The sequence below is a fragment of the Triturus cristatus genome, chromosome 7 (assembly GCF_964204655.1).
Source record: "Triturus cristatus chromosome 7, aTriCri1.1, whole genome shotgun sequence".
NCBI classification, from domain to species: domain Eukaryota; kingdom Metazoa; phylum Chordata; class Amphibia; order Caudata; family Salamandridae; genus Triturus; species Triturus cristatus.
In genome coordinates, this window is record NC_140590.1 from 525,885,764 (window position 1) to 525,903,150 (window position 17,387).

Sequence of the window (17,387 nt, forward strand, 5' to 3'; positions counted from 1 at the left end):
CATTCTCTGGGCGTGCCACAAGAATCTGGAACTCTCTGCTTCCCTCCCTCGACGTAACCACCTGCCAAGCCACCTTCAAAAAGGACCTCAAGCTCCTCTTATTTGACAGACACCTTGGCTAATCCCCCTCGAACATACTTAAGTATTCTCTCCTCCAAGATCTGAACTACCTCTGTTATGTGACCCCACCATCTAAATCAAAGCTTTAACCGTGCACAAACTTTGACCAACTGCTGTAATTGCCTCATTTGGTAGCTCATGCACGCATCTTTCGATCTAAACGTCCAAGTTTAATTATTGTGACTGGAACTCTGTTGTAACTCATGTATCTTAGCTCTGATGACTTTGTGCCATGTACGCGCTATATAAAACTGCAAAAATACGTTTTTAAAAACACAGTGCACCAAATACTTACAAACATACAAACACATACAAAGGTTACAGAAACAATTTGCGTACTCTGCAATCACACACCATCATCATGTTAGAATGAAAACTTTTCGCTGTGTTGATTATGTATTGTTCTATATAAGTTAGCATTTGCAGCACCATTTTATGTTTGGCCGCCATTTTGAACCATGATCAAAACTAATCATTCCCTTCCTGAGAAAACAGCTTTTGGAAAGTCTTGTTTTTCCAAGGTTGGGCCTTGCTTTTTCGTAATGAATACTCTGTTCTTATTAGTGCTTACCTTTTCCACTAGATAGAGGCCCTCCCCCACTAGTCTAGCAGTAGGGATGGACGGAGTGACCTTGAGTAGTAGATAGTGTGTGCCTGGCCTCAGGATCGAAACTCATCTTTCTGTACTTCTTTGTGCAGCTGCATCTGCCTGGAAAATTTCATTGTGGGCGGGCCTTCATTGGTTCTGAGTCGTACATATTGTATCACCATGTTTGCTGATTTCAGTCCCTCTGCAGCAATCCTACGAGACTTGGCAGACGGGGTTCCGCTCCAGTGTATATGAATAAATATATATTGGTTTGTATTCTGTACTGTCTGACCGACTCTTCATTTGTATTGAAGGCTGAGAGGTGGTCGTGAGTGACTGGGGTGACCCTAATCGGGTCACTTGCTTCAATCATACACGCACAACTTGCAATTAATGTATACATCTATACACCCCACACACAGACAGGCCAGGGTACAGAAACCATGCATATTCTCTGCACCTAATGCACACAAACCGATACACACATATACATCACACACATAACACATGCACAAGCAATGGACACACGATGTGCATATTCATGCCAGAACACCTACCATACAAATATACTCATAAATAAAAATAATACCCAGAGCTACTGATAATTAGGCCAGTGTTTAACAGGAGCACTTACTGGAGAACTCTTGCCCGTCCCTGTGTTTCCGGACTGCCACTGACTTCTTTGCATTGCTAAGCATGTGATTCTTAAAGTCTTTCGTTTTGTTTTGAGGCCTGCCGAGCTCTTGGGTAGCAGGGAGTGCCGAGTTGCTTTGCGTGCGGCGTAGCCTTGTGGGATGTATAGGATTTAAGCACAGTGTTCAGTCACCCTAGTAACACAATCTTGCCTGTAGCCATCCCGTCACGGGAAGAGCCGTCAGCCCCATCCCTCTAATCCACACGTCTCCCTCTTGGTGTTCGATCTTACAAGCCTTGGTGTTGGGAAGCTTGGAAGATAGCAGGGCTGCCAGACAGCCCCGTACGCTACAGCATCCAGATAACTTCAGTCATCGCAAAGCATGGCCTGCAGCGCCGCCTGTTCTTCAGCTCTGAAGCCTGCAGGATCCTGGCGCGCGCCCGAAGCTGAAGCCTGCAGAAGCTCTGGCGCGCGCCCCCATCCTGCCGCGCGCGCTGCAGCACAAGTGAGTCAGGCTTGGGGCCTTTTCCCAGTTCATTCGAAGACGCACCGCCATTCGAAGCACGCACCGCACCACTGACCCCGACTGAATTGCACATACATCCATGCCAGGGTACCCAACCCCAACCCGCAGCACGATCTAGCATTTGGTACTGAAGTACTCAGGAGCTCTGTGAGTGGACCAACCTTGTGCAGGGGGGCAGCATCATGCTGTTTTTGAGTGTGGTAATGAGAAATACGATGCATTCCAAGAAGAACAAACTGCAGGCCATACTATCGAAGAAGGGAGGCTGTAGGAAGGACTGTACGCTGGTAGCTTAATGTGGTTAAAGTGTACAATCCTCTGTAGAGCAGACACCTTTTTTGATGGGTAGACTCCTCCTAACTATGCTCGCTAGTAACCTGGACCACCCACACAGTCAATATCACCAGGACCATAACCTGGGTGCTTAGTTGAAATAATGTGAGTATTTGTTTTTGTAAATATATATCTATATTTGTTATGTAGATTTATTATGGATTTGTTATTATGTGTGTTGTTATATCTATCATTAGCTAGTTTAATGTATCTGTGCAATAAACACTGTATTTCGGGCACATATGTGCAATATAAGTAAATAAGCTATAGAAAATGGAAATAAAATAAGGGTATTTTATATAATTTGCCACACTCGGAAAATGCTGGCTGTACCCCTTCTCTCATTGTACCTCAAACCCTGCCTGTAATCCACAGTCTTCAATACTAAAATGTGGGTGCGCTCTCTGAGTGCACCCAGACAGCTTGTACGTTATCAGGGCACAGGCACACAGCTCTGCGATGCAGCCGCGGTCCGTGCAGGTAACAGTGGTGTGGCCGGGTAGAGAGGGGATTTTGAGGGACGATGCAGAGGTAAAATGAAATATTTATTACATTTTCCCTCAGCATCGTCCCTCGAAATCTCCCACCCGTCCCCACCGCTGTTACCTGCACGGACAGCGGCTGATGCTATGGTGTCATATCGCTGACACACAAAACCCTGCTTGTCCCATTGAATTTCTCATGATTTATACCGTCACTTATATTCACATCTTTTTGTGCTGTCCTACTAGATTTGCACTATAGAAATATCAAAAACATCCGCGCGTCCCTGGTCTGCAGCACCGCAAGATTTTGGGCGCCTTTTTCATGCAAACTTGGCGGCCATGAAGTGCTAACTGATTCATCAAAGTCTGCAACAGAGGCTAGTTATCAAATCAATATATTTAAACACTGTGAAGCACAATAGGCTCCCCAAGGAAGACAGAAAGTGATTACGATTCAAACCATAAAGGTTTATTAAAGGTAACAATTAGTTACAAATGTAAAATCATCAAATTAGTATCAATCAATAATCAATACATGAATACATTACTCAATGAAAGGTTTAAATCAATCAAAGTTATATAAGTGAGTGGATGAACTAGGATAGAGTTTTCTCACAGGAAAAATGAGTACATCAATTCTCCCCAGAGAGTGCGCCCCACTCTGCTCTAAGCTGTCTCTGGAGTAGACAAAGCGTGTCTGAACTGTAATCTATCACGCATATCTTAAATCACACAAGTCTAACATTTGCTGCACCTGCACATAGCTCTCATAAAATGATCCAATCAGGTTAAAATATAAGGCTACAATCTAAAGCTCATTCGGTTCTCAGGATCCTCCACAATACAGCTTTTCTAAGTTTCCTTCAAACTTACAGTTATCTGCGAAAAACTGAGATATATTGGACCAGTCTGTACTCTGTATGTTTACTGTTGCAACTAATTAGAACATTCTACAATTATCACATTAAAAATAATTGTATGGAAAAGAGAGTAAAGACACATCATTATTGTTCAATTTCAGCTCCTTCTGAAAATAAAATGCACATGATTATGCGACACACGTGTTAGCCATTTTAAAATGCAGGCATACATTAGCTATCGACAATCTAATCGTTCAATCTAATCATGAATAATACACAAGTAATACATTTGCGTGCTTACATATTAATGTTGATATGGATGCAATATGAATATGAAAAGCCTTTTTCAAGATCTTTCAAGCACATATAAATCTAACTGATTGCTAGTGGTATACAAAGTATGAAATCTTATGATCCACAACTTTGCATAGTTGTGTAAACTTGCATTTTTGAAAAAAGAAAAAAGACAGTTTTAGGGGCCCTTTGTAGAAAGCTGGCTCTCTATATAGTGCACTAAAAAGAAGTACACTGTGCAGAGTCCAGTGAGTCACAGATTAGTATAGAGAGGTAAAAGTCAATAATACTAACACTTGTTGTACATTTCATTGGGTTGTAATGGAGGATTCCTCATTACATGTGTGCTGGTGGTTTGCCTCATGGTGTGTGGCATGGGCACAGGCACAACTGTTTTCTCAAATGGAATTGTGCCTGGAAAGCAGTTCTTTCACACATCATGCTGCTTCTCTCCTTTATCTTACTCTTTGTTTGGCTCTGAGGAATGTAGTGCAGTGCAAGGGAGAGAAAGGTTTGCTCTCTCATTTCTGTGCTTCTCATTCTGGATCAGCGTAGAATTCATGGAGTCTGGGATGTGACATAACAAAGGAAAGACTTCAAGAAAAAAATAGGCCACTACGATAGCTAAAAATGTGGATCCTTTGATTTTTTTAAAGCAATTCACTGTTCATCATCTTGCTTGATTGATATTTGGGGTGTCATCTTTTAATGATTTTTGTTTGTTAGATTTGTATGGGAGTATTGATAACGTTCACTTAATTTGGGATGGGATTTTTGTGGCACTGTTGGTGTCTCTTTTGCTCATATGGAGGGCATTTGCCTCAGTGGTTGAAAGAAGCCTGCAGCTTGGAGAAAGTGTTGGACACTAAACTGGTTAAATTGACTGTTTTCACTAAGCCATTTTGGGTAAGATGTTGCTCACTGAAGGGGTGAAATTTACTATACCCACTCAATCTAAGCCATTTAGGAGAAGGTGTTGGGCACTAAAAAGGTGACAGACTATTCCTGCTCCAATTTAACTCATTTAGGGGGAGTTGTTGGAAATAAAAAAAGGTGACATTTACTATTCCAACTCCAATTTAAGCCATTTTAGGAAAGTGTTGTACATTAAAGACCTCACTTATGGGATTTTGGCGTAGGGCAGCGCATCAAGGCACCTTGCTGTTCTGCCTTATGCCAAAGTGAAAGGGCAGGAATGCACCATATTTATGCAATACGGTGCAATCTGTCTTTTCTCCCTCACCTCGGGAGGTTTTACAAGATTTTGTAAATCTGTGCGAGCGTCAAAATCCAAGGGTGTTGTGTGGAAAATCCCACTGCACGGCCCATGAAACGCCTCCCAGGTGCAGAGTAAGGCGATGCAGTGATTTGCGCTGTGTTGCCTTACTAAACATTTATGAGGCCATTCAAAGCCATACGTGGCTTCATAAATCTGATTGAGAGCCCTGCATCACACTGCATCACACATGTACCATTTATGTGGTGCAAAAGTGACACTGGCCTCTCATAAATAAGCCCCATAAGGGTTAACATTTACCATTTTCAAGGCAATCAGTTACACATTTTTAATTGTAATTACCAGTAAACATACAACATATAAATGCAAATTTAAATAATATATATTTTATTATAAATTGTTAATTTGTTAAAAACTGATAAAAATATATTCTACTTAAAACGTAATAATTTCACACATAATATACATACCTAATATAATCTTTTTCCATTATTTACAAGGACAAACTTCAAAATAAAATTCACCAAAAATAACTCAATATATAATCATTATTCAAACAAAGCTAATTTCTAAACAATAACAAAACACAATAAAAAAATTACAATGAACATCAATTTAAAACAATTTAATATAAATGTGTTTTGTACAACATACTCAGCCACAAAATCAATCAAGTAAACATATTAAATATCATAATATATAACAAATAGTTTTCATTCAAAGATTTTCTTTCAAATGATTGATAAATAAGTAAACAATTAAAATAAATGTATAAAAAATAATTTATATGGTTTACACTGAAAACATATATTATGTTATACAATTTAATTGTATAAATACAATTTTAACGTATTTTTTTAATAAAAAAAATAAAAGGTATACATTAACATTAAAATGTAAATAAATTAGAGATAAATATTTAGCTTAAAAACATATATGGGAAAATATGAATCAAAAACAAACATTTAATATGTTGCTAACATTTTATTTTGCTATTTTTTGTAAAATATTCACGAAAATACCAAAAGGATTTTTAAATTTTAGATTTTAATGACAAATTATTATAATAAATAAACATTTTTTTTAAATCACAAAATATATAAACAAATTGAATTTAACTGTAATAACATACCATAACATTCATACATGGAACTTTACAAACAAATTAATATAAATATATATTTTAAATCTCCCTCCCTTTACCCTCTTAACACCCAACAGCCCACTCATATAGCCCATTAAAATCTATAAAAAACAATAAAATTATTCTAAATGATGCATAAGTAAAAATTTGTAATATCTACAAATGAAAATATAACAAATTATAAACTAAGTAATACAATAAAACACAAACATTTATATACAACACTTATTTAATACTGCAGAAAATGAATTACCCATAAAAACGACATTGTTTCAAATGACATTTAAGAAAATTACATTTTTACAACACTAAAAACAGCACTTAAAACAATATTCTTACCTTCGATATTTCTATCCTCAACATGTTTGTCATCACGATATTCTTGATGCAGTTTTTTTGCACCATGATATTTTTTATTTAATATTTTGTCCAAATACCCAGGATGGATTTCAAGATGTGTATGTTTCCTAGGAACTGTGAACGCACCTATAATGGCAAATGAGAGGAAATATCACTTCAGGAGAATGGATCAAAAATGTAATGATATAGCCATCATTAGCAAAAACTCTAGGTCAGAACAGGGTATTGTTCTTAAAGGAATTTCTAAAGAGAGTACATGAACACCTATCATACAAATTTGGACAAGGCTCAATCTTATTGAGTGTTTGATAGAGATGACTTTGGAATAGCTGGGAAACAAGAGGCTCATTCTGCAGCAATTGCCAATTTAGGGGCCTATTAGGATGGTGGGTGGACCCTAGCGGTGCTGGGACCGGCCGCCAGTGGTGCGGCGGTCCCACATTGGCAATTAGGATGCCACCGTGGTGGTGGCATCCTCTATTCCCAGAATTGTGGCGGGCGGTGCTCACAGCTCACAGCACCAACCGCAACAATGCTGGGAATGCACGTCGTGCATTGGCATGCACAAGGTGACAGGCACCGTGCGGTGCTTGCCACTTTGTCCGTGCCAATGCAGGGGGGTACCATAGGTACCCCCATGTGTCCCCCCAAAATCCTGGGAGCCCGCAATGGACCCCCAACTGCGAAATCCGCATGCCTTTCCGTGGCAGCAACGCCACAGTGGAAAGGCTGATCCCTGCATGCATAGTAATATGGATGGCGGTGTCTAACAGACACCGCCACCATATGCAAACCTTTTCAGCCCGGTCGACCTAATTTTGCTTTTTCTGTTAAACTACAAATTTTTTCATTTTATGAAGATAACTAAGCCTGCCTGCACCATGTTTCGAAACACTGTCCAGAGAGAGTCCAGCAGCCCAAAATCAGTTGGTGTGGACTGGCCCAAAAGAATTCTGATTGATGCCAGCATCTAATCATAATTTGCTAAAACAGTGACCAATTATGATTGATAGAAAGGGTGGCTATAAGTGGGGCCACTCTTTAAGCCAATTAGAATAAGTTGTTAGCAGGTAATTACACCAGCCCTAATGTAATATCCACACACTGCTGTTGGTTCAAGCATCGGCCAGCAATTTTGCAGCATTCTCTGGATGACTGTGTGATTTCTGTCCACAGTTCACCTCCTTTTTTTAGCCCATTGTAGGCAGGAGCTCATCCAATAAAAATGTTGGATTTGCACTTGGATCCAATTCCAATTATTGCCAATTTAAAACACCAGCATCAACTTTGGTCAGGAAACATATAGCTCTGTAGAGTACCAGACATCCACCAATTATTTCCAAAGCATGGATAATGCAACCTAAGGATGCAATGTGAAAAGAAATATCGGAGAAAACACACATAAATACAGTTACAGTTATTTCTTCTATCCAGCAAAAGATAGATGGTACGTGTTGGGATGGAAAATTCCTTTGCATGGTAATGGGTATGCACCCCTACCCTGAATGGCCAACTGTACCGATGTCTGTATCCCTAATGCTGATTTTTGTTGCCATGAGCAAACACGGATCATGAATGTGCTCCATGACATAGGTCTGTCTCACGGATTATGGTCTTGTTGGACCAGGAGGGGTTCACAAAGCTCTACACTCATAGTGGTGAAAAGACACTGCCTTCATCAGGAGTTAAGCAACATGAGCATGTGCTGGTAGCATACCGTGTAGTGATCAGTAGAAGAAAAACGATCCTTTTTATCCTGTGTCTGGGATAGGAAAGCCAGCATCTGGGTCTCAACCTTTAGAGGTTCCAGTACTTGATAGCCTGGATTTTCAGCCAACAAACTACAGATTGCAATGACAAACTTGGAGACCAAGTTACACATAGATTCCTGTCATAGCTGCAGTTATAGGTTTCAACAGTCATGCTTGTATCTACCATAGCCTAAAGTACTTTCTTGAAGCATGCCATGCGAGTTTTCCAATTTGAGAATAAAATGGCAATGTCACCCGGTTATACAATACTGAAGCTTAAAGCTCATCCTAGACCTGGGTGATAAGCCTCTAAACAGTTACATAGGCATTTTGAACTAAAAGGCATAATTTGATTTGGTGGAGGCCATCAGAAGTTGAAATAGTGGCTTTTCCTTGTACCCTTGATAGGTCTATCTTCAAGTACTCCAAGCCAGGTCGAATGCTAAGGGAACAGGCAACATCTAACCTGTAAGTCAGCATGTAATTTCAAAGTACAGGTTGCATATATGTCTTAGGGCCCGAGTATGAGTTTGGCGGTGTGGGAGTGGGCTGCCACCGCCCCGCTCCCACACCACCAAACTGAGTCACCGGCCGCCTACAAAATTATGATTTTCCTCATGGTCTGGCAGGCAGTCCTTTGGCGTTCCCATAAGGCACCGCAATGGGAGCACCAAAGCTCATTCCTGCATGGACCGAAATGCACAATGTTGTGCATTTCGTTCCATGCAGGAACTGGGGGTGCACACAGACAGGGGAGTGCAACATGTGCCCCCCTGCATGCACCCCACTGCACAGAGGAACAAGGGGGCCCTGCAAGGGCCCCCGGAGTTTCCTTACTGCCACCCTTTCCATGGCACCACCAAGCATACCGTGGCCTCAATCTGCCACGCCACTGCCGGGTATCACAGATCCCTATCGGTTGCAGCGGTCCTATCAAAATCCAACCGCTGTATTTGTAATACGGAGGTCCGACCACTAGTGTGTGCCATCGCACCTCCACCATAGGTTTGGCGGTCTAATGGACCGCCAAACTCATAATCCAGCCCTTAATATCAGCGTTGAGTTCTGGTGTCCTCTATTTAGGGCGCATCTTCTGCATCAAAACCATCAAACTGGATCAGGGACTACAAGAGTGCTCAATAACATCCAGGTTGAAGTTTATGATTATTTGGTCCTTGATACTGGACTTCACCTCGCCCCACATCCTTTATAGCTTATTTTTGACAAACACGATTTCCCAAGTTCTTGCATATTGGACACAAATTTGAATGAGCCCAGGCTCTAAGGAAACCTGAGCACAATGATCCTCCCCTGATGGGCTCCACAGATTTGGAGGCCGTGAGCAGTATTAGCCACATGGGCCTGCTCCCACAGCTCAGCACTGTCTGGTTGACATGGCACTGCAGGAGCTGAAACAGTGTATGATGGCTGAATAAGCAGGAAATGCCTCCCTCCCCACCTCTGTAGGGAGACAGTGTAGACCATAGCAAAACGTGCTGTCATCCCTGGGACAATCTTGGGAAGCTGGTGGCTGCGCAGTGACTGGAGGAGGGTACTGCAGTCTGCCACCAAATAGAGTAAAAGCAGGACACCAGGATTGTTACCCTACTACGAAGATACCCCATATCACGGTTTTAAGTCAGGGGATTCAAATGCAAATATATACAAGGACCCTGCTCGCACACAATTAGGCATAGAAAAAGAAGGTGCAATATCCTCAAGAGGTTATTATATATATTCATTAGTTTATTTAATTCTTCAGACATCTTAATACAAAACTACTTTTCATTATTACAAACCTGCCCTTATCCAAAAATCATACAAAAAAACGTTGATTTACAAACATACCCCTATACACCAGGGGCCTGATTGCGATGTCGGTCGGATCACAACCGACACCTTGTCCCCATGCATTTTGCCCCCCCCCCCCCCCCCCCGCCGCATTATGATGCGGCGGTCGGAGGCAGCATGCAGAGGGGCCAACCGCTGCGTCACAACGGGCTCATGGAGCCTGTCGGCCCACCAGTCAGAATGTAATCCCTACAATAAGAACGGTGTCTTCTCAGGCACTGCAGGAGGGATTATGATGTCCATTTTATTCTGCCTTTCTATGACGGTCTGACCACCATAGAAAGGCTGGTGGAAAGCGACTTTGGGGGCAACTAGCAGGGTATCCTTCCTCCCAACCCTCCGCTATGGAGTCTGGGGGCACCCATGGCACCTATGGTGCCCCTCTAAACGTCCCTGCACTGTGTGGCAGGCACTGCATGGGGCTTGCCACAAGGTGCAAGGATGTTTGAAAACATCAATTAATCGTTTATGTAGAGGTCCCCCCGCCCGACTGCTCTCAAGGTCTCCTTGACAGAAATGCGATCTCCTCCGAGACCGCCAGTGTCCCTGGCTAGACTTCTAAATGCTATAGATGCATGGCAATATAAATATGGGTCAAATGTCCTGTAACTTTAAAATCCTTTTTTGGAATGTGAACGGGCTGGGGGATGAAATTAAAAGGGGGGCAGTGCTGCAATACTTAAAACGCCACTCACTCAATATATCCCTGCTGCAGGAAACTCACCTACAGGGGACCACTTATTGTGCACTCAACAGATAGAGCTACAAACTAGTAGCACATGCAGGCTATACTAGAGGTTCAAGAGTGGTGGATTTCCTCTTACTAAAATACTTTGCATTTACTATACTAAAAGTCACACACTATCCATATGAGCGTTTCGTGACGCTATCCGGACACTGGGAGAGCCGGCCATTAAATATCATGTCCCTTTACATCCACCTGAAACTCCATACCCACACACTTGTGGACCTCAGCTCACATATTGTCACTCTGCCACAGGGAGAACGGCTCATTGGGGAACTGCAACGCGACACTCAGTGGAGAAATGGACTGCTTGCCGGCAAGACAGAAAGACCCCTTTAGGAATATCTTAGCAGACTTTCTGTTGGCAATTGGCTTTGTAGACGTATGGTGGAAGCGGAATTCATCAGCCCACCAGTCCACTTTCCATTCTGGTGCACATGGGAGTCTGTTCAGCACTATATATTTGGGCTGGCTGGACAACTTCCATTGTTCGATAAGACGACTCGCCTCCCTAGGGGAATCTCTGACCATTCTCCGATTTGTACAAGTTATGGTAGCAAACCCTCATCTGGCAACAATGAAATGTCACTTAATCCGTGGTACCTTAAAGTACTGCTAACCCAAGCTGGTCTGCAAAGGGCTACGACCTGTTACTTTGAAGAAAACGTGGGATCTGTGGAATCGGCCCAGGTCTTATGGGAGGCCTACAATATGGTAATTAGAGGCCAAAGCGTTTCCTTGATCACCAGGCATAAAAAAGTGAACCGAAAACAGCTGGAAGGAATAGAAGCAAAAAACTAAAAATTGGAGTCTGAGCTGCTACTGGAAGATCACACAGATGAACAACAAAGGCTGTGAATCAAACAAAAAGAGTATAGAGATATTGTTGAGGAAGCGGCAAGAGCCAAACACCGAGTAACTTCACATCATCTATACGGGGTGGAAGCTAGAGCGGGCAAGCTTCTGGCGTGGTTGGACAAGAGAAAAGACACTTCCAAATGGGTACTTGAAAATACTCTAGATAGGGGGAGCAAGTGAGAGATTAGCAGGGAATAGCAGACACGCCATTGTCTCGCATCATCGCATCACCCAAATTGAACTGATGCAATTATAGGCTACTTTTAATAGGCCCTCCTTGGCGGCAGCGGACAAGCATAGTTTAGAATCAAACCTTACAGACAGTGAAGTTATGCAGGCTAACTGATCAGGAAAAAACGGGAAAGCAATGGACCTGAACGGCCTACCGATTGAACTATATAAATTGACAGCATCCAAAACTGCCCCATATCTTGTGAAGATGTACCAGGAAAGTCCTAGAATTGGGAAACTGCCCGAAAATCAAATGCGTGCAAATATAGTAGTGATACACAAGGCCGGGAAGCCACCAGAGAGCTGTGCATCCTATAGACCAATATCCCTGCTAAACCCAGAGGTTAAGATTTTAGTGAAAGTGTTGGTAACCCGATTGGCTCCAATGCTAATTGATCCACCCCTACCAATCATGATTTATGCCTTGTAGAAATACCGCACTAAACCTGCAACACCTTCAGGGAGTACTGGGAAGAGATGACAATATTCGGGAAGAGGCTATTGTGGTGTCCTTGGACGCTAAGATGGCATTTGACATGATAGAATGACCCTTCCTATTTGCTATTTGCTGTCCTCAAGAGACATTTGGGAGGCAGTTTTTAGCATGGGTCCGACTTTTATATACAGAACCCTTAGCACAAGTGACAGTAAATAGGGAGCGATCAACGGTTTTTAAATTACAAAGAGGGAGGAGACAGAAATGTCCCCTCTCCCCGTTGCTATTCACTTTAGTCTTGGAGACACTTGCGGTATTGATACGAGGTGATCAGCTTATTAGGGGACTCAGATGTACTGGAGACTGGGAGGATAGGATCTCCATTTATGCAGACGACATCCTTCTTTACTTGGTGAAACCCTACTCCTCCCTACATAGGATATTTCATATCTTTACCCTATATCAAAATTATTCCGGATACACTATAAACTGGGATACATTGCTGACATATGTCCTTTATTGCTCAAGAACAAAACTTCCCAGAACGCAAACAGCAAGGGTTATGACAGAGGGATTCCAATATTTGGGAATTTTTGTTACTAAACACCCTGTGGCCTTTTATGAACTTAGCCCCCCCATGTCGTCTTCGGGAAGATGTACAACCTTGGAGGTCTTTGCCCTTGTCACTGTTAGACAAGCCCTCTTTATATAAAATGATGGTGCTTCCCTGCTTCCTATACATTTTACAAAACACGCCCTACTTGGTCTCTTCCACATATTTTCGAGCGATTGAAGCGAAGGTACAGACACTCCCTTGGGATGGAGGAACTCCACGGATAGTGTTAAACAAACTGATTAAGAGCTGGTACAGTGGAGGGATTGCCCTTTGGGCGCTTCAATATTATTACTGGGCAGCGCAACTTACAGTGATTATCAGTAGGTTTGTATCACATATGACGAACCGGCCTATAGGATGGACAGACACAATACCGGACCGTGGGGCTACCTTAGGGCCATCTATGGGGGCAAATGAGGAACAACAGTAGCCACCTCAAAATCAAACACTGTTAAATTATGACACACAGCATCAGCGGCTCTAGGGTGGTGAGACAAAATCACCCAAACCACTCCATTATGGGACACGGCACGATTGAGATTTCTGGCAAGCGACCCAGGTTTTGACAAATGGGACCTTATTGGTCTCTCAAGGGTAGGTGACTTGTGGGTAAATGGGAAGTTTAGGTCCATTGTGGACCTCCAGAGGGACTACAAATTGGTGTCATCCTAAACCTTCCGCTGTCTCCAGATTACACATGCTTTGCAGCTTGCCATTCCAAGGGGGTCGGATCTACCGGTCTCCTCCCCCCTGGAAGATAGGTTGCAAGACGACTATCTGAAGGAAAAAGCAATATCTTTAATCTATCAAAAAATACTAAACAATTCCCCCGACACCTTGGAGAAAGTGCATGCTAAATGGGTGGAGGATTTTGGGGTCCTGAGCGATGAGGAGTGGCAGGAGGCACTTGCATCCCCCCATGAGGTAGCCATACTTTCCCGATTCAGATTGGTCCAACTAAAGATCCTACACAGGCATTTACATGCATAACATTAGTAACAAGCATTTGCAATGCAATCGGTCTCACCTTTGGAACCTTATAAAGTTTTTAGCCACGCATCACATTATCCTGGGTGCTGCCAAATCTACTGTTCTTTAACATAGCACTGCATTGAGAAGTACTTGCAGTTTTATGGCAGGCTGCCATTCCTGCCAGAACGGGCTATGACGGCCATAAATGCAGGCAGTCTGGTTGGATCTCCGGTAATCACAGGAAGCGCTTGTCTGTTTGTTCAAATGGTGTAGCCCGTTTAAAGCACTGGATGGGACAGAAATCCGTTCAGGTGCTGGGCAGTAAACACTGGTGTGAGCGTATGCACTGCTGAGGCGATACTGAGAAGGCATCCCTGGGTGATGAGGATAGTGTGCCAGGATTGCAGAGACCATAAGTTTTGCTCACGGGTGCATCAATTGCGAGGATGTACATCAGTATGTACCACTGCTGCCAACACAGTGAGCCAAGCCTTAAACAGCATTTAGACATTGGTTCTACCATGCCCAGCAGGCGTGACATCAATACTGATGTGGGTGAAATCAACCTGCTCTCAAAATGTGTCTCTCACAATGAAAGAGACCGGATGTCCCCGAGGTCTCTCTCTGGGAGTTTAATGGGTCACTCTAGATTCCCTGTTTGGTTTCTCTGCTCAGTGTGAGGCTGGCTTCCCATTCGGGCTCTCTGAGAACGGCATGTTCAGACCCCCGCTGCTCTGTGAGAATCCACAGCTGCAACAGGTCTGCATATGGCAGGTCACACCCGCAAATTAACTTTTTCCACCATAGTTACCATGGAACATTGGCACGATTCGACTGGGCGTGTGCACACGGTAACCCAGCTGACAATGTATCTTCTAGTTAAGCAGAGCAATAATTGGTCTGTAGTAAGAAACACGAAAAGCCATTCTCATCGCCAATTAATTCAGGGCCAGTGGCAGTGATGATTCTGGATGCTAGCTGGCACGGGCCACACTCTCACCTACTGTGGTCGAAGTTCATTAACAAGGAAGCCCGGCTCCTGCCCGCTCTGCACTGACTCTTCCTGCGGGACAACCAAAAGCAACCAATAATTTGTGATATACATCGGGTGAAGTCATTTCGTATTTGTTGCGATTTCCACTATAACACCACAAAAAAGTAAATGACTCTCCTGTTATGAAACCACATTTATAAAAAATTGAATTTTACATCGCACACAATTTGGGTAGAGAGGTTTTATCAGGCCTCTGTCAAAGCGCCTCCTTCCTGTGGTCAACGAGGCATTTAATCAGTGCGTGAAGACACCAGCATCACTGACCCGAGGCCCCAGTATATAGGACTGTGACGCCATAAATAGTCTGCACATGTAATGGTTTCTCAGTATTGCAGTGAGATTGCGACGGTTTGGTTTGGGTGGTTTGGTTTGGTTTATTGTGCAGTTAATTAAAACCATTACAATCGTGCTATACATATTTTCATACACTTATAATTAATTATTGTTAAAATGACACATTAAAATGAGAGAAATCTCAGCATTGAAATTCAAAGGACGTTATTGATCAGAGTTGCAATTTTGGATGCAAGATGTGGTAATCTTAACGTTTGCTAAATTAACCGTTCTACAACATCTGTATAGTCCTGAGATTGCGTAGTATGTTAATCCTGATAATACTATATTTCCTATATAGGCCAGCAATGCATGCGTTAGCCTCTATGGGTTGACTCAAAGAGCCGCAGACAGTTCGGCTGTAATTCAGTCTGTGACCAGGGGGCTTGCCTTTTTCACAGTTATTTCTGCAATGGATATGCATTTTACCAACCGGCAGCTTAGTTGGACGTCCTCACCAGAAAAAGATGCTTTTACTGCTTGCCTACAGGTTCGAATGGCTTTCGTGTTGAAGATGGGTCTTAGCAGAGTTCGTCGGGCCGGTTTTAAGGCTTTGCAGATTGTCAATAAGTGCACTATGTCCTCCTCCCCTTCTCCGCAGAGGCGGCAAATTGCAGGCAGCGGGGGGCGTAGCCAAGGTGGCATATGGTATGCAGATGGCAGTATGCCTAAGCGGAGTTTCAGGAATTTCTCTTTAGTCGCTCTTGAGAAACTAGTGAGGAGGTATGCTTGGGGTGAAGCCGTGTTATAGGTCTGTAGGGTAAACCAGCCATGGGAGCGGCCTGACAAGTCAGCTTTATCCTGTATGAGAGACTCTTTTTTTATCACTTTATTTACAATTTTTTTGAAGCTGGGGATCGTTGTTGGTAGCTCCCAGAGTTCATGCAATCCCAGTTGGTGGAGTGATTTATCCAGATAGTTTCGGGCTGGGCATGACCCCTTGTTCTTCAGTTCTTCCCATAGATGCGTATTTAGTGAGTCAGGCAGGCCCCTTTTAATTATGAACCAGCTTTTGATGAATGCCCCTCTACGGGCAAGCTCTTGCCTTTGATGCCCAAACTCCAGCCTCAGTTGTGCGGGGGATGTATACCTTGGAAGCCCAAAGATCATTCGAATTGCTTTTGTTATTATGTGGTCCAGTGTACCTGCGTCTCTCCCTCTCATGGCTTTGCTTCCGTAAGTTATTGACGGTAGGAGTTTTGCCTGGATCACTCTAATTAAGGGAAGGAGGTTTGGGCCAGAGATGTTATTCTTAAGATTTCTTAGTGCCACAGCCATCATTAGCCCCCTTTTTTTTATAGCCTCAATTTGCACTGTGTACTTCCCTTTGTTATCGATCATGATTCCCAGGTACTTATAACTTTGAACTGCCTCCAATTTCCGTGACGCCAAGAACCATTGTGGTTGTTTCTTTTTTTTGCGCCAATTCACGCAGAGTTTTTTTGTTTTATCTCTGTTAATTCTGAGTTTGTTCCCCTCAGAGTAGTGAGATGTTAAGTCAAGCAGGCGCTGTAGGCCCACCGGTGTCTGACTTATTTGTACCAAGTCGTCTGCGTAAAGTAAATTTGATAACTGGAGCCCGCCTATTTTTGGTGCATGTGAATTGTTTCCATTTAGGGTGGTTGAAAGCTCTGCCATAAAGAGGTTGAAAAGCAATGGGGCGAGTACACAGCCTTGTTTTAGTCCGATGGTTGTTGGGATCTTTTTTGAGATTGCGACGGGTATTTTTAAACACGCTCTCGCAAGGTTTCTGGGCCCCAATGCGACCAGAAGCCCAAGTTTACGGGACTGTGGCGCTATAAATTGCCTGCACATTTGATGGTATATCGCACTGCTGTGAGATTGCGACAGGTGGTTTTATGTCCCTTGGCGAGGTTTCTGGACCCCACTGCGAACAGAAGCCCGGTTTACGGGATTGTGGTGCTATGAATTGTCTGCACATTTTATTGTTTGTCAGC